At 40.8% G+C, this 23,031-nt stretch overlaps 1 long non-coding RNA gene across 1 annotated transcript in view; it reads right to left on the reverse strand.

The window, feature by feature from the left end:
- Nucleotides 1-13,931, reverse strand: part of LOC110075073 (uncharacterized) — a 30,643-nt gene extending 16,712 nt beyond the window's left edge. Inside the window, exon 1 of the long non-coding RNA XR_013541995.1 lies at nucleotides 1,533-13,931. This is a non-coding gene — a long non-coding RNA (uncharacterized LOC110075073). The remainder of the gene's footprint in view (nucleotides 1-1,532) is intronic.
- Between the last annotated feature and the right edge of the window lie 9,100 nt (nucleotides 13,932-23,031).

A 23,031-nucleotide genomic window follows, 5' to 3' on the forward strand; every position in this document is an offset into this window, starting at 1 on the left:
CTACTTTAATAAAGTCCAGTTTCAGCACACAGAGAGTCCTGACTTGAACCCATGACCGAGGAGGACCTTCCCAGCACTCCCACCCTGGGAGTTATGTATTTATTTATTTATTTAAAGCTGAGATCCAGAGGCAACAGCACAAGGCTTCCTATAGTCTGAGGAGTAGATCTCCCAACCTCTACAACACATCTCTTCTTACGATATACTTTCCATCTTTTTCTCTCCCTCTGCCACATCTTCCATTAATTCCTATATATTCCTTTCTTCCAAGTTCAGACAGCTTAAGGTGAAATAAAACACAAGTACATTTTGGAGAGAAATATGCCTAAATTATACTGGTGTTTCCAAATGCAATGGATTTTTAAAGTGGACAAACTGAAGAGAGAGAACTACCTGGTCTGATACAAGCTATTCTAGACCTCAAATATCATGGAAAGATTACCACTGACAGCCCTTTATTTGGATATGTCTTGAGGCATGGGTGTGTTTTCCCAAACAAAATAGATTAAATTAGAAAAGGATAAGGAGGTTGGTGAAAGAAATGATTAACACAGTTAATCTGCACAGTCAGATGGGAGTAATGGAATTTACATACATCAAAAATTTGAGCATGGGAAGATTCAGATAATTTTACTGATGTCCAATGAAACCAGAGACAAAGCTAAAATCCAAACCAGTCTGCCTACATCCCAAAATGGATTCCATTCCATTGTAAAATAAATGGCAAAAATGGAAAAGACAAGGATGGTTGCTAAACTCTCTCTCTCTCTCTCTCTCTCTCTCTCTCTTTGTTTTGTTCCGGAACCCCTGTCCTTTTTGCCATGCTGCTGCTTAAACCCCTTTCTCCTCTTTACACCATGGACGTCTCAGCCTTGTCAGATTACTCAGCAGCTGTGTAACAGGAACCCTTCAGCTGTCATGATGCATAAGGGGTGAGCATGTCTCAGCTTCATCCTGCTCTTTTCAGACCCTGTGTCGAAATACCTGATACTGGGCAGAGAGATGGAAGCAGTTTATTAATCTACTAGCTATGGTAAATTGTTTGACATATTCTTTCTACAATCCCATTATCCTGATTTTACCTGTTTTCTATGATGCATTTCTCTTCAAACCCATCTCCTGCTAGGTTTGCTGTCACCAGTAACATATGGAAAGCACGGCTTGCTTAAAAATCTCAAACTCATCACTATGCTGCACATATCCAGAGCTCAGCTGAGCTCCATGTGTCCATCTGCAATCTCACAGGTGTGGTCAAATGGTCAAAAACTACCTTCAAGGTTCTGACCCTCATGATTTGCCAACAGTTCATTAAAGACTGATGCAATTTAGAATATCACCATGTTTTCCATCTAAATCCATCTTATCCATTGCGGCCATGAAAACATCCACTGTGCAGAAGGCCATCTCCAAGACTACCAACTAAGTACCACAACATCCTGGCAAAAGAAAAGATGCCCACAAATTGTGTCACCTAATCCAACATCACTCTGTCAGTTAAACCGCTTTTTAAGCACAGAAAAACCTAGCCTTACCATTTTCATGGTGCGGAGGCTGGAAGAAGAATCTTAGTAGAAGTGTGCAGTGATGAGCCATTCAGCGTGGAAGAGTATGGCTCCAGCATTTTTGCTTACCCAGTGCCAAGATTCTTGGTTATTCTCTAGTTACAGGGAAAGGGGGTGAAGGCCAGTGATGTACATTCCATTTCACACGTGCTGTTGGGAATGCTTGATCCCTGCAGGCATTTCTGCTAATACTGGAAACATGGCCGATCACAACTCAAGCAAGCTGCAAATCCCAGAGGGAATGTTTTTTAGAAACATATTAATGCCTCATTAAATAGAAGGTTGGGTGGCCATTTTTAAATCACAATTATACCACAAACAATGGGATTCATTTTTTCTAAATAACACACAAATATAATAATTCCATCAATTTTTTTTTTTTTGCTGGACCCTTCTAGACAGGAAGAGAGCTTGAATGGCACCAACCAGCAGATCCCTCTCTTTCCTTGACCGGCTTCTTATATCCTGAATTGTATTGCAGCCGATGTGAGGGACAAGTGAAACAGGTGTTTCTCCAGTCATGGTGGCCCTAGACTCTTAAAAATATAGGCCAAAATTCTGTTGTTTAGAATAATAAATCACATTACAGTAGGCTCACTAAATCAATGGGGATTCATTGAGTCAACTCCTCCATAAATTCCATTGATTCAAATGAGATTTCTCTAGTTGTGATTTACATTTAGGCCCATTTAAATCAACGGAACTTACTGAAGAATTGACTCAGTGAACTCCCATTGATTTAATGGACCTATTCTAGTGTGATTTATTATGTTAAGCAACATAATTTTGGGACTTTGGCCTGGTAACTCTTAGTTTTAACTTATTTGTACACAACCAATTACTGCCTGTTTCTACTGTAAACATTTGTGTCTGTGTTATCAAAAGGAGTTTTACTCTTTAACTGTCAGATCATGACTCCCACATTTTGACAGGAAATAAAATGAATGTTGAAATTCTTATGAGTCCCCAGGTAGCAATACACTTTTTCCCGGGTATAAAATACAAACACTTTAGTGTTTCCAAGCATCCTGCAGAGACGTTTGTGTAGAGTGGGTGGCATATAAGTTAAATTAAATTAAATTAAATTAAATTAAATTAAACAAACAAACAAACAAACAAACAAACAAACAAACAAACAAACAAATAAATAAATGGTTTATGGTTTGAACAGGGATGTGTATGTCAGAGCCCAGGGCTGGTCCTATCACTATACAGAGAGGAAGTTACCCCATTCTGGGAACAAAATGCAGACAAAGGCACATGTGCCACGCACTCTGCCTCATGCCACCCTCAAGATAGCAAACTGATGTCTGATGAAATGGAGGACACTGCCATTTCACCAGTGTTGGAATAAGATTCACCAGACAATCTGATCAACTGCAAGAATAGTAGAGAGCGGCACCATTTGGTCCTTCTTTTCAGATAGCAAAATGTCTCAGACCAGCCATGCTCACCTTAGTGAGCTATGAAAAATGCTGACGTGCAGGTACCCCATTCTTCTAATAGATAGCGGGCAGGGATGGGGACTCAAGTCATGGGACTCACTGTCAAGTCGGACTTAAGTCACACCGGTAGTTTGACATGGACTTGAGTTTTTCTTTTTAATGACTCGGACTCAACTCAGAACTTGGAACCCAACCATCCCTCCCTTTTTTTCTGGGGAAGAAAGCTTGTTTATAATAGGGCTATGGGCTTGGGGGTTGGGACTCAGGTCTTGGTACCAAAGACTCGTTCTTGGGACTCGGACCCAAACATTTGCCAGCATCCTTGATAGCTGGTACTTTCAGTACCTAGAACCAGCTTCTCAAATCAGGCTATCTTGAAAGAGTATCAGGAGTAAGAGGGGGGGGGACAGAGAGAACTAGGTGAATAGAATTCATTCATTACTCAATTACTCCAGTGTCCTCCATAATCCCTGATCACTGGCCATGTTTGTTGTGCTAATGGAAACTCTAGTCCAAAACAACTGGATGGGATCGGCTTGCCTACCCTTGACACTGACTATCATTTGGTTACCTAAGATGATGGTTCAAACATTACAATTTTAAGTATGTGTTTTTAATAGAACTAAGCTTCTATTTATTGTTGTTTCTTTTTTTACATTTATATTTTGCCTTTCCTTCAATGAGTTCAAGATTCTGTGCATGACTCTCCTCTTCCTCACTTTATCTCACAGCAACTCTGAGAAGCAGGTCAGGCTGTGGCCTGAAAGTCTCAAAGAGTTTCAAAGAAAAGTGGTAGGAGTGACTCAAGGCTCATGGGGGAGGCCTTACCCCTCTGGTTTCAAGAGTGGCATCCTTCTGCCCTAGCCACAAGCTGCCTATGTGAAGTAATCAGCGCTGTAATGATTATATCACTTCGGATCAACTATCCTGAAGCATAAAACCCCTAACTCAGTTTAGCCTTTGATTTATGTAGTGTATCTTAAGCTTCAGTGTGAACTAAAATAGAAAAGCAAGTCCAAGAATGTATTTTTATTTATTTTTGTTTTGTCAGAAGCCTTGGAAGCAAATAGATGTGTCACAATCTGCTACTATGAAGCTGGGATGCAGAACTGGTGGCTCAGTTTTGCTCCCCTATCAGAAGCTCTTAGCTTCATACTGTATGTACTTTGAATTTCCAGTGGATGAATTTGGAGCCAGTATACTATAGTGCTTAGTGACACAACATAGAATCCAAAAGATTCCATTCAAGCTTCTCACTAGCTATGACATTTATGGACTGGCCCTAAATTCCTAAGCCTTAATTAAAATCTATTCCATAGGATTACTTTGAAGATAAAACTGGGTAGCAACTAAATATGTCAATCTCAGCTGCTTGGAGAGAGAATGAGATATATATCTAACGAAAAAATGTGGTTAAAAGAATGGCTTCAAAGAAAACATAAACAGAACCAAATGTACACTGTGGAAATTCAGCCATTTGCTGTTCAAAAAATAAAATAAAATATGAAATTCAAAATCCAAAACGTGAGGTAAAAACTTTATTATTTTGCTAATTAGAAACATTAAGTCCCAATGCAATAATGCTTCGGATTCATAGTTCAAATATATGGAAAACTAATGGTTGTACATGGAAGAGAAAGCTATAAGACAGGTGCTAATTAAAGAATGCAACAAAATATTGTCAATAGACATCATATAGATGCTAAGTACAATGGGACTTTTGTTTCCAGTGCGGGATAGGAAGCACACTCACAAGCTTAGGCTGCCTTTGCCAGCATTGTAGCAGAAATATCTGGATGTTTTGCATTATGTTGGAAGTGCAACACTGGAGTGCCAAACGTCCTTGTTATGTGAATAACTTCCTCTTTAACAGATTGTGAGGCATTAGAAATATCCTCAAACAATCTCAATGGTCTTATGTCTGGTTAGGTCCAAATCTATACGCATAGTCTGTTCCAATAGAAATGCCTCTGGGTCATCCACAGCACGAACATTGCCAGAGAATGCATGGCCTGTAATCCTTGTTGGCCTTAGAACAATGAACAGACAAAGGCAGAAAAATGACGTGCTAATTGGGGGGAAAATTCTATGCACTTTTAGGTCAGGCCATCTAACAACTGCTAAAATGTGTGGAAAGATTGCCTGCCATTTCTCTGTTTGCCTTTCCAAGAATGTTGAACACCCTCCCCCTTGTTTCTGTGGTATTAAAAGGCTGCTACTCTTATCATGCGAAATGAAAATACTCTTAATTTATTGTGAAAAAGAAAGAAAATATTTTTTTAAAGAGAAGGAACATCTACTTTTAATCCCCACTCAAGTGGACCCATTAAAATGACTCAGTCATTTCACTCAGGTTAATGTCAAAACATCCATAACATCTTATTTTTTCATATGAAATCCTGGAAAAAACCTGTAACAAGTGTGGATATGAACATATCCTCCCCTGGAATAAGATAGTTTAACTTACTGATGAATCTTAAGGTTCAGTCTGTTGCAGGCAGCTAAACAATAATGAACATCTTTAGTATCTGTGATCAATGTTTATCCTAATTAGTAACTTCTTTAATATCCAAGGGAAACAGCTGAAATCTTAGGGAATCATTAGGCTTCCCAATATGCCAGCAAGTTTGGAAAACTCAACAGTGGCCAGAGGATTGGAAAAGATCAGTCTACATCCCAATCCTAAAGAAAGGCAGTGCCAAAGAATGCTCCAACTACCGTACAATTGCACTCATTTCACACACTAGCAAGGTTATACTCAAAATCCTACAAGGTAGGCTTCAGCAGTATTTGGACCGAGAATTCCCAGAAGTACAAGCTGAATTCCGAAGGGGCAGAGGAACTAGAGACCAAATTGCTAACATGCACTGGATTATGGAGAAAGCCAGAGAGTTCCAGAAAAATATCTACTTCTGCTTCATTGACTATGCAAAAGCCTTTGACTGTGGACCACAGCAAACTATGGCAAGTCCTTAAAGAAATGGGAGTGCCTGACCACCTTATCTGTCTCCTGAAAAATCTATATGTGGGATAGGAAGCAACAGTAAGAACTGGATATGGAACAACTGATTGGTTCAAAATTGGGAAAGGAGTACGACAAGGCTGTATATTGTCCCTCGGCTTATTTAACTTATATGCAGAATACATCATGCGGAAGGCTGGACTGGAGGAATCCCAAAATGGAATTAAGAAATATCAACAACCTCAGGTATGCAGATGATACCACTCTGATGGCAGAAAGTGAGGAGGAATTAAAGAACCTGGTAATGAGGGTGAAAGAGGAGAGTGCAAAAAACGGTCTGAAACTCAACATCAAAAAAACTAAGATCATGGCCACTGGTCCCATCACCTCCTGGGAAATAGAAGGGGAAGAGATGGAGGCAGTGACAGATTTTACTTTCTTGGGCTCCATGATCCCTGCAGATGGAGACAGCAGCCACGAAATTAAAAGACGCCTGCTTCTTGGGAGGAAAGTGATGACAAACCTCGACAGCATCTTAAAAAGCAGAGACATCACCTTGCCAACAAAAGTCTGAATAGTCAAAGCTATGGTTTTTCCTGTCGTGATGTATGGAAGTGAGAGCTGGACCATAAAGAAAGCAGACTGCCAAAGAATTGATGCCTTTGATTTGTGGTGCTGGAGGAGGCTCTTGAAAGTCCCCTGGACTGCAAGGAGAACAAACCTGTCAATTCTAAAGGAAATCAACCCTGAGTGCTCACTGGAAGGACAGATCCTGAAGCTGAGGCTCCAGTACTTTGGCCATCTCATGAGAAGAGAAGACTCCTTGGAAAAGACCTTGATGTTGGGAAAGTGTGAGGGCAAGAGGAGAAGGGGACGACAGAGGATGAAATGGCTAGACGGTGTCTGCGAAGCAACCAATATGAATTTGACACAACTACGGGAGGCAGTACAAGATAGGAGGGCCTGTCGTGGTCTGGTCCATGGGGTCACGAAGAGTCGGACACAACTAAACGACTGAACAACGACGAGGCTTCCCAATGTCTCCAGGCAGAGGAACACATCTCAAGGAGAGCAGTACAGGAGGAGGAGAAAGTTTGATGTTTGGTTTTGAGGTAGCTTTAGAGTCTAAGTACTCATCTTGATTGATTTCCAGCGGCCACACTTACTGCTGTGCAGGAAAGGTATGTGTGTATGTGCTGCGCTTGCACACAAGGTCAGGACAGATAAAAAAACAAGGGGCAAGGGGAGGCAGGCTGTGGAGAGAGCTGACCCACGTCTGCAGTTGGGCCCAGTGGCGCACCAATACTGTGGCATGAGCAGCATTTTTCATGAGCAGGGCCTACAGGGGAGCCTCCTTCTTATGGGATGGCATTGAATAAGGCTGGGAAAAATCTCTATGTGCCCATAGATGTTATAAACAAGGCAGGTAAGCTCCAGTGTTAACTGAGGCAGCCACTGCAGCTGCTGGATTCATTCTGCTGCCTACCTGACTGTGTAAAATGTCTGCATCCTACTTCTGGATTGCCATATTAATCAGTTTGTTGGGTTTTACCCAGAGCCCTTGGATGCCCATTTCCACAATCAGGTGGCACACAGACAGTCCTGTGCTTCTTTCCCAATAAATGTCTGTGTTGCCTTTGTGAGCCGCCCATTGACATGTCCACGGCCTCAGGGTTTGGCCCCTGAAATATCAAGGGACAGGATGCTACCAGCTTTGGAACATTAGTTAAATTTAGCATGATCTTCTAGAACAGCCAGACATTTGAGCTTTGCTGTAATTGGTGTATACTGTCACCTCCCTACTACAGAGCTACGGTTGAAAAAAAGGAGACTTTTGGGGATTCCCTCACTTCCATTTCAGCTTCCTTTGCACAGCCTGCCCCGATCAGTCTCACATTTCAAGGGACTGCTGTTATGAAATAAGAAGAGATATGAGGTCTGCTTCCATGAGGCCTATTGCGTTTCCTAAACCTGGAATTTGGGAGATGCTAACAAGCACAATTTGGGTAACAGAAACTATACTTTGTTACTAGCGGCTCATCTTCTCATGTAAGAGGGCACTAAAATATTTCTTTCAGACTGACCTGTGTGCTAAACTGTTGTAGTCAATAAATACATTTTGGCTGGAATTTCTATATATTAATAGAATCTGTTAGTGATATTATAATTTCCAAATCATTTCATGAATTCATATTAATTCACATCAATCGCCATTTCTCTAGCTGGCTACTGCAATGTGTATTTTAGTGACAGGATCCACCCAGGATATTTTACTGCCTGAGGCAAAAGTCATAGTGTTCCTCCCACTCCATGTACAGAAGTGAGCTGGACTGGCAGCTGAACCTGACTTCAACACTGGTGTGAAAAAGGTCTTCCATCACATCTAAAGACAGTTGACCAGTTTGGGAGTGTAGGGCAGGCTATGTGAAAATTAGGAAATTAAGGAGGAGCCCAACTGTTTCATGCTGGCCAGTGCACAGTGCTTCAGAAAATTCCCACTAAAATGTCCTGTATGTCCCTGTAATTTCTCCCTCACCCATCTTCTCCTCTCTTTATCGCTACATTAAAGGGATGAAACTTTACATTAAATCAAGTGCTTTGGTCCATGGGGTCACGAAGAGTTGGACACGACTAAACGACTAATCAACAACAACAAGTGTTTGAGTGATTAATGACCAAGTCAGAACTGAAAACTTCCATGTCTTTTGCGAACTACAGCTTATCCTAGTTATTCCAACTACAAGATGAAATAGAGGTGGGATACTGTTGATGGGTGAGGTATTTAATAAGGAGGTCCTAAGATGGAATGCAGACAATTTAGTGTTAAATCAGACGTAGTTGGTTTAAAGCAGTTTAGTGCTAATTTTAATAAGCTGCTATTCATGGAATTTATCTTGAAAGGGAGTGGAGAAGGGAGAAAGGATGCTGAGGGTGTGATCAGACAGTTATTTAGACCACCCTCAGGGATCAGCATGGTCTGGTTGACTCTATTTGCTGGGAGCCAAATAGCATTCTCAGGATCATGAACCAGCACAACTCCGCTCTGTGCCCAGTCTGGACCTTTTTGCTCCAGTGGCAGGACTGCTCTTTTTTTGGATCAGACTGAAACGATTGAGACTAGACTGCATTTAGATGGAAGGGTTGCGTTAAAGAGTCATTTTAGACATTGCACCCTAGAAGCAAGTCTTCCCTGCACAATCCAATGCAATCTTTATTTTGCTGTCTTATCACTCCCATAGTCTCCTCTCTGAAAAAGAAGTGGGAGAAAGGACATGAAAACAAGGTGAGATATAATCCCTTTTGAAGCAATGACTGAAATCCATTATTAAATCACAGCAGTAAGCACACTGGATCAGTACGGATTTGTAGAGTCAACTCAGCCACAGGTTGCACTGATGCAATTGGCCTATTCTTGTTGTGATTTACTAATGCACTTCAGCCAATGTTTCATGAACAAAGATGTGCTGTAATATGAAAGATGCAACACAGAACAAAATATTATTTTATTTTAATAGCAAGCCCCCTTATTCAATTTGCTACTACTTCTCTATGAAACAGTATGTGGCCTTTCTTACATCTGGCCAATAGTCATTCTAAAGGAAAAATCCAAAATCTGTCAAGATATGTGAGCCTTACATGGGGTTAGGATGTGAAAGAGCTAACAATGAAGGCAATGTCACCAGTGCTTTTGCTTTTTTTTTACTGATACTGCAAGTGATAACAATATGAAAGGGTTAGTTTGCTTTTCTTGAATTTAAGATTGCTTTCTCATTGAATCCCTGCTTGAAGGAGTTAACATGCTCACAGAAAATAGATAAGGAACATAATATATGGGCTTATTTCCTATTTTCAATCTGAAACAAACTGCCATAGCTTTTGTTAAGTCAGTCTGCATCCGCTAAGAAGATTAAAAAAACAAAAACAAGTTGATACATGTAATAATGGTTTTAGAATGAAATAAATGTTAAGACATAAAACTGATAAGAGAGTTCCTTGTGATGCTTGCTGACTTCCTACCCATAATGAATGGCTACTCTGAGTAGTATATACCATTAAAATAAAGTGGAGATGGAGTAGGGGTGAAGAAAGTCACTGCCTGAATAATGGGACGGAGGACAAATCTTTAATGTCTAAAAAATCACCATTGCTGATGACATCATCATCCTCATGTGGCATAAATTATAGCTACAGGATGTCAGTCACAGAAACAAGAAAAGAAAGGGCTGTCTTCCCAAAGCAAGTTCTATATAGTATATAGCAATGGTTCTTATCCTTTTTGAAAGAAACGCCCCCTTGACCCATTGAGGAAGTTATCATCGCCCCCCTCCCCGCAGTGATGATATCTTTATTTATTTATTTATTTATTTATTTATTTATTTATTTATTTATTTATTTATTTATTTATTTATTTATTTATTTATTTATTTATTTATTTAAGACACTTAAATCCAATGACCCCTGAAAACAAAATTAAATTCCAAGAAAATGAAATGCCCCCCAAAAAGTAACATTTAATGATTTAGTTGCAAGTGAATTTTAAGACTCAAAAAGAAATATAAAAAGGGCATAAAAACAAATGCAGGAACTAAAAATTTCAAGACAAAAAGTCTGAAACTAAATTAAAATTGGAGGAAAATATATATTCATGCACACTGTAAAAAGGCTGCAGCCATCTTCACAGATTTGGCTTGCTCCAGTGCCCCCCTACCGCCCCCCTTCTGCTCCAGCGCCCCCACGCCGCCCCTTTTTGTTCTAACGCCCCCCTGAAAAATGAAATAGCCCCCTGGGGGGCATTATCGCCCACGTTAAGAACCACTGGTATATAGGATACCATTCATTTGCACTGCAATTCAGTCTGCCATAATGGTCCCAAGCAGGTTAGGGTAGAATAGAGTTGAGGATGGATTTATTTAGCTAATTGCTGTGCAGGCTTTGGCTCTTCCAAAGAAAATCAGGGGTAATGGTACTGGCTGAGTAGTGAATATCACAATAAAGTGTAACCATTGATGACTGAATGAGATTTCCACAGAGTCAATAGTACAGCCCAGATCCATTAAAACCTATGGAAATTTAATGTATTTATATTATTGCTTGACAGATTTATGAACTACAGTTCCACTAAAAAGGGCTCTCAAAGCTATGGATAAAAACGTTTTCTCAGTTCATTCACCAAATCCTTATTCAGCTTTAACTAAAGCCCTTGACAATAACAGATTCGAAGAGTGAATTAGCTAGTATAGCAATATTATGTTTAACAATGATTATCCTAATTTTCCAATTATTCTAAAATATTTTTCAAATGTGTGTACAGTAGTATCATCTGCCAGCAACACCTCTTGCTGATAAATTGCAGAAAGGGTATTTGTAGCCTTTCTTAATCAAAGAAATCAAATCTGCTTGGCATTTGAGAGCTGAGGATCTACCACTGTTTTTAAACAACACATTTTCCAGAGATAGAGTTTCATTCTTACTCTTTAGAGGAACACAGGCTGCAAAAGATGACATTTCAAAGACCCCTTTTGCAGGTATTGCCCTACAGGATTCAAGGTGAGAAAAGAACCGGGAACGCAAATATCTTGACCGATGCCTGACATCATCGTTAGTTTGAAATGATGTGCATTCATTATTTTTATGCAATCAGGACAACACCTAATATATATTAAGATACTTCTGACCAAAGAAGGTCCTATGCATCATATGGCAACAGCAGGATCTATTCAAAGGAGAAATGAGTAAGCACAGTTGAGAGTTTGTGAGAGCATACCATTTCTTTAAATGAAGCTGTAATGCCTGCAACAAATTATAAATCCCAGACTTCTTATATTTGGCCCAGATCGTATTCCCTTGGCAGCTGGTAGACACATGGTGTCTTCACTCACTCTCTTGAGAGCTCCGAACACCCACCACAAGTAATAACATGTCAGCGAAATACAAGCTTCCTATGCCTGAAACCTTACCCTAGGGAGCAGTGATAATAACACACATAAAAATAGCTCAACTGGTTCCTTTGAGACGTGCTTGTGAAGGAACTGTTGGTCCCAGGTTAGGAGCACACATTTTCATACCAAATCAGGTTTCCTCCCTGATAGCACGTTGCTTTTTGCAAAAGATTTCTTAAGCAAGGACTTGGTGCCTCCAAATGTATCTCTCCCAGCAATATCAACCCAACAGCACCTCTTCCTTCTTTTTTTCCTGTACTGTTCTCCCACCCCCATAAGAAAAAAAGATGAAAGAAGGAGTGAGAAAACACAAGGGGGTAGGAAATGGAAGACATTGTTGTCTGGAATTGCAGTAAAAGTTCTTGCTTGAGGTTGGACAACAACAGGTGAAAGCAAGCCTGCCTGGAAGCACCCAGTGTGGCTTTTCTTGTACAACTGCCTGCCTGATCCCCTCAATTTTAAGGCACAGGATAGGCAATCTCTTATTGCGTTAATAACGTTCCTGGTTTCCCCTTGTATTTTCAGCTTTTTTCTTACCACAGTAAATCTGTTAAAGAAGGTAAGAGGACATAGCTGTTCAAGCCTTTTGACTGATACGAGCACTAGAAGCCTCATGCCTGGAAGTATCTTCAGTGGTTACTTAGTAGTATCCGAACAAAAGAAGAGAACCATATATCATTTATGGTCAACTCAACATGTCGCTCCCTGTGAAAATCAGGACCATCTGTGGAAAGAAACTACAAAACCACAGAGAACACCCTCTCTTTGGCATGATGCTGGTTCACCTTTACAAGGTGGGCAAGATGAAAAAACACAGCCATGATGACTGTGGCATGCTGAATGGGTCGGTCCAGAATTTCAGAACAGCAGTATGTGAGACCAAGTGCAGAAGCACAGGGCAATCTTTTATATCTTGTACAATCTGCTTACACAGTACATGCTTTCTTCAAGTCAATGACAGTCAGTGGTCCTCTATGTGCACCTGCATATAGAAGCATGTATGGTATTAGAAGCACACATAGTGTATGTGCTGAGTACTCTTCTCATTGCTAGATTCTTGTTTCAGTTGTGAAAGAGGGAAAAGTACAAACTGTGTGTTAAAATACACAATCCATATAAAGCAATACTAATAGGTAACACTTATGGGTAGCTGCCCAGAGTGGTCAATTGACTAGATGAGCGGGATATAAATACAATAAATAAATAAACAAACAAACAAACAAACATGGGCCCAGGAAAACGTCTGGGGACATTTCCTGGAAGTTGTGAGCTATACGAGAGGCCATTAGATTTGTGCAAACCCCTGCATAATCCCTGACAGAATGACAGGATTATAGATTATGATCAAAAAGGATAATATATATGACATCAAAACATTACATCCTTACATTATTTAGTTGTATATCACTTTGACCTTTGATTTCATATTCCTGTAAAGGAGTGGTGCTTTGTTGGAATTCTGACACAGAGAAAACAAAATAGAAGAATCTTTAAACAGAGAGACCATGTACTGTATTACTATGTATGAATGGATCTACTACATCTATGTTCTATTTGGCAGACAAGAGTTTATTGCAGATCCATAACCAAGACATGGTAGGACAACCATAGGAAAATGCTGGATTATTGATTGATGGATTGATTGCAAAGCAGCATACCACTGAACTAGCTTGCCATCCAAGTGACATGAAACACCCACCTGTTCTGCTTTGATTTGATCCCAGCGATCTTGCATGCCAGAAATTGAACTCAAATGGAATGATCCTACCAGTGCTATAAAAACAGTAGCCCCTGCCAGTGATACAAAATGGTGTGGATTGCCTTGGAAAAGGATTGGGCTGGTTTGCAATTGTTTATACATTGTGTAGTTGCCAGCAAATCGAACCTGACTGTGCCAAAGGTGGTCCAAAGCACGAGATAAATCACATCCTGAGTCAGACCCTTGGTTTCTCTGGCTATGTATTGCTCATATTAACTGGCTGTGTATCTCTATAATCTTTCTCAGCCTTTCTTGGAGATGCCATATTGCACCCAGGGGATTCCACATGCAAAATACAGTATGTGCTGGACTATGGGACTATGGCTCTTTTCAGGGAGGACCTGTCCTCCACCTTTAACAGAAAAGGAGAGATCCAATAGATAAAACCATTTCCATCACTGCACTGCGAGGTGAGAAAAGGGAAAGGCATATAGGAGGCCAGTTCTTGGGGGGGATGGCAATCTGAATAGGTAAAGGTAAAGAGTGCCCTTGAAATTTTGTCCAGTTGTGTCCGTGGGACATGGTGGCGCTGTGGGCTAAACCGCAGAAGCCTGTGCTGCAGGGTCAGAAGACCAAGCAGTCATAAGATCGAATCCACACGATGGAGGGAGCTCCCGTTGCTTGTCCCAGCTCCCGCCAACCTAGCGGTTCGAAAGCATGCAAATGCGAGTAGATAAATAGGTACCACCTCGGTGGGAAGGTAACAGCGTTCCGTGTCTAAGTCGCACTGGCCATGTGACCACAGAAGATTGTCTTCGGACAAACGCTGGCTCTATGGCTTGGAAACGGGGATGAGCACCGCCCCTTAGAGTTGAACACGACTGGACAACAATTGTCAAGGGGAACCTTTACCTTTACCTTTACATGTCCGACTCCAGGGCGCAGTGCTCATTCCCATTTCCAAGTCACAGAACCAGCGTTTGTCCGAAGACAGTTTCTGTGGTCACGTGGCCAGCGCGACTAGACACAGAATGCTGTTACCTTCCCACCGCAGTGGTACCTATTTATCTACTCGCTTTCAAATTGCTAGGTTGGCAGGATGTGGGACAAGCAACGGGAGCTCACTCCGTTGCGTGGATTTGATCTTACAACTGCTGGTCTTCTGACTCTGCAGCACAGAAGCTTCTGTGGTTTAACCCACAGTGCCACCATGTCCCACGGCAATCTGAATACTAAGTATTAAAAAAAGTGAGAGACCCCACTGTGTTGGCTAGATTAGCAAAGATGAGAGTATGAAATCCTTATCTTTAACAGAAGGAAAGTATAGCTGGTGAGAATGATTAAATTCTTCCTAGCCGTGATTTCAGTTCTTGAAGTGAAGCTGAGCTTTCTAGAGTCTCTAGCTACAGTCTAACTAGCACAGAAGCTTGCTGCACAGTGGAGATTACAGCCTCTCTGTATCAGGTTCCTGAATTGCTCGCCCTTTGGAAAGTATCTATATATGTGCAAGAAGCTAAAGGAGGTGCAAAGCATTTGGGTCCCCAGTCTCAATAGGGAGGGCAGCATCGGCGGCCATTACAAAACTAATTTGGAAGCTAATTTCATAATTCAGACTTATAGGGTTTTACTGCTAAGGCAAACAATAAGCATCTAAAATAGAATGGAAAGGAATCTACAAGTACAAATGGAGTCTTGGGATCTCTTCCCTGATGTCACAAAAGAGGATGGAGCGATCCTGGGTTTCTTCTGTTAGGAGATGAAGTTGTGAAACTCTGCTTCAAGTGGAAACGTTTCTGCTGTGCTTCTCTAGGTCACCAGTCTGCCTCGGATGTGACTGCTCTACCTTCTCAGAGCTGAATGGAGTCAAGTTATGTACACTGGAGCGGTGCTCCAAAGGTTAACGAATTATGCCAGACATGGTGTCCACTCCCCTTCACGCTTTTACGTTTTTGGATCCTTCATAATTAATTTGAAGCCACAAGACTACTACTGTGTATGGAGTACCACGTTCAAAATAAGTTTGAGCAGAGGGAGAACTTTCAGAAAAGGATAATCAGACACTTAATGAAATTCAGCCCCATCAGTGACTCCCTCTTCCCAGGCAAATTGTCTCTCCTTCCTGGCCTTACAAAAACAGTAGCTAAGGGAAGACCTCATAAAAAGTAAAGGGATAACTTTCTTCCCCTATTAATTTGAATGTTGTTTTGAACATAGCACCCCTTGCTGTATTCAAGCACCGTCTGTATCCAGACATTTTTACTTTTTTTACTCTCTCATCATGCACAATATATAGGTATTAACAGCACTTTCAAAGTGGTAAAATGAATGAGAATATATATAAAAAGGGAGCTAGAAGCAGGAATATGATGGTATGAGTTTCATTTCTTGGAATTATGGCTGATCCAAGGACATCAACCAAAACGATCTCAAGGAGGCCCCTGTTTGTTAACACCTATTATCACTCAGGATGAGAGCTAGAAATCAGATCTGCAAAGTTACTCTGTTAGGAACTTAAGCCGGAACAGATGAGTCTGTTTAGTACTTACTGTTATTTCAGGCACAGACCCTGTAGCTGAGTATAAAACTGATATGGAACCCAGACTCTCCTCAGATATGAGGAATTCTGAAGCAACGTCCTGGATATGGTTTATATGGCAGTGTCATATTATGACACTGAGGCAACTTATCCTCTGGAAAAATTTGTTGTCTGCAAGGCTGTTAAGAATTGAAGGCTATCTTGTATAGCAGTAGTTCCCCTCTGCTAAGCCCCATCTTGAGAACTGTATCAAGCTCTGGACATTGCACTTTAAGACGGATGCACACAAACTGGTGCAAGTTCAGAGGAGAACAAGAAGGATGATCAGAGGACTGGAAACCAAACCCTAGGAGGAAAGATTGAAAGAACTGCACATGTTTGGCTTTGAGAAAAGATGACTCAGGGGAAATGTGATTGCACTTTTCAAATACTTGAAAAATAGCCATACCGTAGAGGGGCAGGATCTGTCCTCAGTCACTCCAGAGTGCAGGACACATAACAATGGGTTCAAATTACAGAAAGCCAGATTTCGATTATAAGGAAAAACTTCCTTTTAGAACCGTACTACAAGGGAACCAATTATGGAACTAACCAGGTGGTGAGTCCTGCCACACTAGAGGCATTCAAGAGGAAGTGACAGAACTGTCTATCAGATCTTTGATTTAGATTCCTGCATTGAGCAATGGATTGGAGTTTATGGACTTACAGGCCCTTTCCAACTCTATTATGCTATGATTCTACAGGTTGCTGTCCTCTGAAGATGCCGGCCACAGAGACTGGCGAAACGTCAGGAAGAACAACCTTCAGAACATGGCCAAAGAGCCCGAAAAACCCAGAACAACCATTCTATGAATTGTTTGGCATTATATATGCTAAACAACTTGATAATACTTTGTAGTTGGTGTCTTGATAAGAGATAAACTTACCCAGCTAACATGAGAACTTGCTTTGTGTGACTCTGCTTCAACAGTTTAAGAAAGAAAGAAAATAATATCTTCCTGGATATCAGTCTCCCTGACACTGAGCTGATGCAAGGATAGACACCCTTCTTATCAGTCACAAACAAGACCTTTAGTGTTAATCTCAAACTTGTGTACTTCTGAGGTGAAAATGAGAGAGGAAATATCACCACTGCTAATATAAACTTCCTGTATCATAGTTCCCTCCCAATCCTGATGCACCCCCTCCTTACCCTGATATCTTGAGCTTGTCAAAGGGGAAGCTACACACTGGGGTGAAAATGTTAAAAGCTTCTGTTACTCCAGGGTGTGTTCACTGCAGAATGGCCTGAAGGGCTTAAAGAGTTTTTTGTCACCTCAGAACTAGCTACAGTTGTCTAATCAGATGACATGTAAAAGGCAATGACCTGATCTATGCCAAGGAAGCTAAGTCACTGATTGGCAATTGCACTAACTGGCTTCTCACACCACCAAAATCTCAAGCACGCTGTCCTAGGAATGAACCATGGCTACAGCTGTATTTTACAAGGGCTCTATAATAGTAATTTTGTGCGATCAAGTAGATTCTGACCTTTGGCAATCATTGTCAGGGTCTTCTAGGTAGAGAATACTCAGAAGTGGGTTGCCATTCTTTTCTACCAAGGGTACTCTGGGAGTGCGCAGTTTGCCCAAAGCCACCCAGGCTGCGGGGCTTCAAGGATGCACAGGGGAATTGAACTCCCAACCTCTGGCTCTGCAGCCAGATACCAAACTAATTAAGCTATCCAGCCAACCAATAATTGCTGTATGACTGATTGTCCTATTGTCTTCCCTGCAGAAACAAACAGACTATACTCGCCCACTTTGTGGAAACCTTTTTATAACAACAAATATTTGTTGGCACAAGTCATGTCACAAGGCAGACACCCAGTTGAACAATAGAGAAACACAAGACAGGACAATATGATAAATAGGAGACAGATTGTATCTAAGGCCTCCACCCCTGTTGAGTGAGGGATTTTCTATATGCACATGTATGGCCTCCCGGACCCCTCTTTCAAACCCTCCCTCAAAATGAGTATATCTCGGTCATCAAATGAGTGTCCTTTGTTCTTCAAATCCATCGACACACCAGAAAGATCACTATTAACAACTCATGACAATGGGTGGAGAAGGACTGCAGAGGTGGGATTTTCACTTACCCCCAGTCCTTTGTCCATTTAATGAGCCTATCCAGACCAGGGGGCAGTGAAACCAATGTGGAGAATACATCAGAGGTCTCCTACCAACTCTCATCAGACTGAAGAAGCTACTTGGACAAGTAGAGAAGCATTTCAGCCTAATAACAAAGAAGTCCAGTTGCCATGGTTGAATTTCCAGATAAGGACAGATCTTTAAATGAAAAACAAACAAACAAACAAGACCCTTTGGATTTAAAGCATAGAAGCAATGTCCTCCAAGTAAGAATTTATTTATTTTAATTTTATTTTTATTTATTCATTTGATTTATACAAGCGTCTACTCGGGGCAGCTTACAAAAATCATAAAATATCATTGAACAACAATAAAAATATCACAATCGCAATCACAATCGTAGGCAATCATAATCATAAAACATTTAAACAATAATATAGTATGATGAAGATGGGAATGAAATAACAGAAAGATATAATTCAAGAATTGACAGGAGGGAAGGCCTGCTTGAAGAGCCAAGTTTTTAAATGGCTCTTAAAAACACCCAGTGAGAGAGCCAGGCGGATCTCTGTAGGAAGGCTATTCCATAGTTGAGGGGCCACTGCCGAGAAGGCCCAGTTTCTTGTTCTTTCTTTCCAGGCCTCTCTCGGCGTTGTGGTAAAAGCGTTCCTTAGAACTGCCTTTACACGAGACAGAGAGGGATTCAGAATGATTAGTCCCTAATGCCAGCAAAATCGGGTCCTGTAATTTTGCTCTAGGCGACTTCACACTCCTTCACCCAAGTCTGTCTCGATTTTAAATAAACCATCTGGAAGGTCTGCTCTTCCTCTTGTTTACTTTAGGACCCTCTTTTGGTAATATGGTAATGTGGCCAGATCAAAACAATCTTAGTCAAAAATATCCAATTTACTACTGTAGCATGGTCTAAACAAGGAGACAGCTTACAGACAATTTGTCTTTTTATATTTTATTACAAAAGATAACATTTCAACAAGCTTAGTTTAACGTCAATTAGTATTTCCAAAATAAACCCCCAGCCTTAGCCACCAGTCATTTCCTCTATAAAGCGAAAACAATAAAATTTCTAACTAGATCTTAAATAAGCATTCTTACGCAATCCTTTTGATTAAAGTTCTGTCGGCTGCATTTCGCTCGGTGTCGTCTCTCTCCATCTCTTCTCCGTCCCCCTCCTTCTCCTGCTGTCTCTCTTCGCCCATCTTTCTTAAATTAAGAAGTTATGTCCTTGTCCATCGGAGTTGAGATAAGATAAGGGTCAGCTTGCTCTTCTTAACTTTTTTTTCTTTAGCTGGAGAAGAACTGACCTTGCACATTTTTCTCTCTAATTAGCACCTGGACACAAGCAGATTTCTAGCTTTTTCGTTGCAGCTCTGAAATAAATCTTATGAAATACAATTCTATTCTATTTTCATAATCAAATTCATGACACGCCCCCCCTTAAATATACAAAATACAGGACTATTAAAGTTCTTATTTTTATACTTACTTAACATTTGATTATGAAAAGTTAACAAGACTACATGTGAACTTAAATTTATCTTAACAAAGTATTAAATTCATAACAGTAATATATCTTTTCTTATGGCTAAATACATCTCTAATACAGAAAAAGAAAACAAGTTAATTTTAACCATAAATTCAAGGTAACCATATTACATCAGCATACAATTTTTCAACGATCTGTTACATTACGTTCGATTTTTCTCCCCACATTGTTACAATTAGAATTATTAGGAACAATCTTTTGACTTTTACCCCATTTAGTTACCATGTCAATAGGATCATTATCTGGTTTAAAACATGCCACATGACACTGATACACCATTGCCGATCTGTCTCTATACATTTTTAAACTATTTGCATGATACATAACTGGTTTCTTGGATGAATTTAACATTTTCACAAGATAATTCACATTTCCCACTTTTTGTATGATTTCCCCTGGACCTTCCCAGACTACTTCCAATTTTGAAGGTCTGAGCGGGTTTAGTACAAGTACCATATCACCCACTTCAAACTCTTGGTGACGGGCCTTCTTGTCATGATAGTATTTTTGTTTTGTACAATCAGTCCGTTTCCCTGTTCTTTGACAATAATTGCAGGAATTAACATAGTCCTTGACGTTTTTGGAAATGCCGGGCTAATAAAAATGTTGTGAAATCCGGCTTAACGTTTTTTGGATTCCCAGATGTCCGCTACTTGGATTATAGTGAGCCATTTGTAGAATTTTTTCCCTGTACTCTCTTGGAATGACTAGTTGTTGTACTGGTTCCGCTTGATCATTTGATTTGGGAAAATATTCTCGGTACAATAGTCCATTTTGTCCCCACAAAAAGGTTACTTTTTGTTGTACCGGTTGTACCGCGTAACTGTCGGCTTGAGACCTCAAAGAATCCAATGTAGGGTCTTCCATCTGTTTTCGTTTGAATTCCTCTGATCCCATTGGTACTAGTAGATCCTCTGGTTCAGTTTTTATCTCAGTTGTACTATCCGTTTCATCTGCAAGGGGTTGATGTTGCGTTACATGACCATCTGATTGCTCCTCAGAGTTATCTTCAGTTGGGACTTGCTCTATTGCCTTGCTTCGCGCACGTGTCACTGCTTGTATGGAAGCTGATTTTAAAGTGTGTTGGTGGTTAAGAAACGCCAAGTCGTTGCCTATCAAGAAATCGGGTTTACCTTCATGCACTAATAGATATTTTGCGCCTTTCCAATTTTTGTAGCTAATTTGCACGTAGATTAATGGTACGAATCTCTCTATTACTTCTCCGGATCCATAAGTTTTTACTGGACATCTCAGGTTATTTAAGATTAGTGCCGGATCCACAAACCGTTTGTTAATCGAAGAAATGTCCACGGCGGTATCTCGAGAGGCGTTTATAGTTACATCTCCTGAAGCAAAATGTAGGGTTACTGGTTCCGAAAAACTTTTCAGTGACCAATAAAACTGTTCTTCCGGTAGGATGCTACTGGGCTCTATCACTGAAAATTTCTCCCCTGAGGATGTCTGTTGGTTTACTGTCGTTGAAACTTGAGCTACTTGTAAGCCCATTATCCTTGGCACAATCCTTGGCTCTGTTGCTTGCATTTCACTGGTTTCAGAAAAAATTGGATTGACTCCTCCTTGTCTCTGGGGTGGCACATTACATAGTTGATTAATTACATGTGGTTCTGTTGGTTGTTCTGGTATTTCTAGCGATGTTGCACTGAGATAATTGACTTTCGGGGTTGTTGATTTGTATTTCCGTTGAGTTGGTATGGGTGCCTTCTCGAATCTCCTTGGTGCTGGTAAGGGTGTCTGCTGAAATCTCCATGGGGCAGGTAACGGGGTTTTGCCAACTGGCTTCTCCTCTTGATTAGTTGATCCCGCCAGTCGTGGACAATCCCTTTTTAAATGGGCTCCTCCGCATTGAAAGCAAGTCAAGGGTGACCTAGTCTGGCTAGGGCCCATGCTTCTTCGCTCTCCAGCAAAAGACTGTCTTGGTTCAGGAGCCCCTGTCTTCTTGGATTCGTATTGACTCTGCCTTCTAAGCACTTCTGGAATAGGCCTTCCTCTGGTAATAGGTTCACTCTTCTTGAAGGAAATTAATTCATCGGTTTTGAGCGCCAACGTTTGGAGGTCTGTGCAATTTTTCTCCAATAAGCTACTCTTTAACTCTGGTGGTACTAAATTTAGAAAATGTTCTGTATACAGTAGCATTCTTAAGTCCTTGAATGTATTGACCTTGGCAGCCTCTAACCAACGGTCGCCTAACACCTCTATTTGATCAGCAAGGGCAGAATAACTCATTTGAGGGGTCTTCCTCAATTTTCTAAACTGTTGCCTTAGCAGTTCTGGTGTAAAACCTTCTCTTTGGTAAACCAAAATTTTAAACTGTTCCCAAGTTAAATTTTGGCTGGAACTTCTTGCTAAAATGGTGGCTAACTCCCCGGAAACTTGTGATCGTAGAAGTTTTAAATATAATTGTGTTGGCACGTTCAGATCAGCACACGAAGATTCAAAAAGTGATAAAAATGAAAAAATGTCATCGCCCTCTTGGTAATATGGTAGGTTTCTCCTGTCAATGTTAGATATTGAGTCTCTGGCTTGTTGTTTCTCAGCAATTTGCTTCTCTAAAATCTGTAGTTTCATTTCGTGGTATCTTCTTGTTTGAAGTTCATTAGCTGTGTGTGCATTCACCCATTGTTTCTGGCAAGCTAATAAATCAGCCATCACTTCAGCTAACTTATTCTCTAGAGTTGACCGGTCTGCAGCATTGCCACTAATGTCAGCCTCTGCTCCAGCTGTTCCCCTCTGTGTGGTTATTTCTTCATTAGGAATTTTTTCTTGGGCAGGCAGGCCCGTTTGAACTGCTTCTACTATTTCTTCTTCCTCCTCTGGAAGTCCTGCTTCCCGTAATTTGGACCATGTGTCATCTGGATCATTTGCCAAAACTCTCAGGACAGCGTCTTCTCTTTGGTGAGTCAACAATCTGTCCGTTTGCAATCCACCTGGTAACTGGAAAGAAGCAGCTCTTTCAGCCCCAAATCGATCATCTGTGTGTTTTAAAATTCCTCTTCCTATGACTGACTTCTGGCCATCCACAAGAATCTTCTCTGTTAGCAGGTCCTGCTGTATAGGAACTTGCTCCGCCCCAGTGTACTGCTGTGCCCTTCTTGGCATTACTTTAGGTTTAACTACTTCTTGATTTGCTTCCATTAACCTTTGGGCATCTTCTTCAGTAAATCTTGTGACAGC

Source organism: Pogona vitticeps, chromosome 2 (genome assembly GCF_051106095.1).
Source record: "Pogona vitticeps strain Pit_001003342236 chromosome 2, PviZW2.1, whole genome shotgun sequence".
NCBI classification, from domain to species: Eukaryota; Metazoa; Chordata; class Lepidosauria; order Squamata; family Agamidae; genus Pogona; species Pogona vitticeps.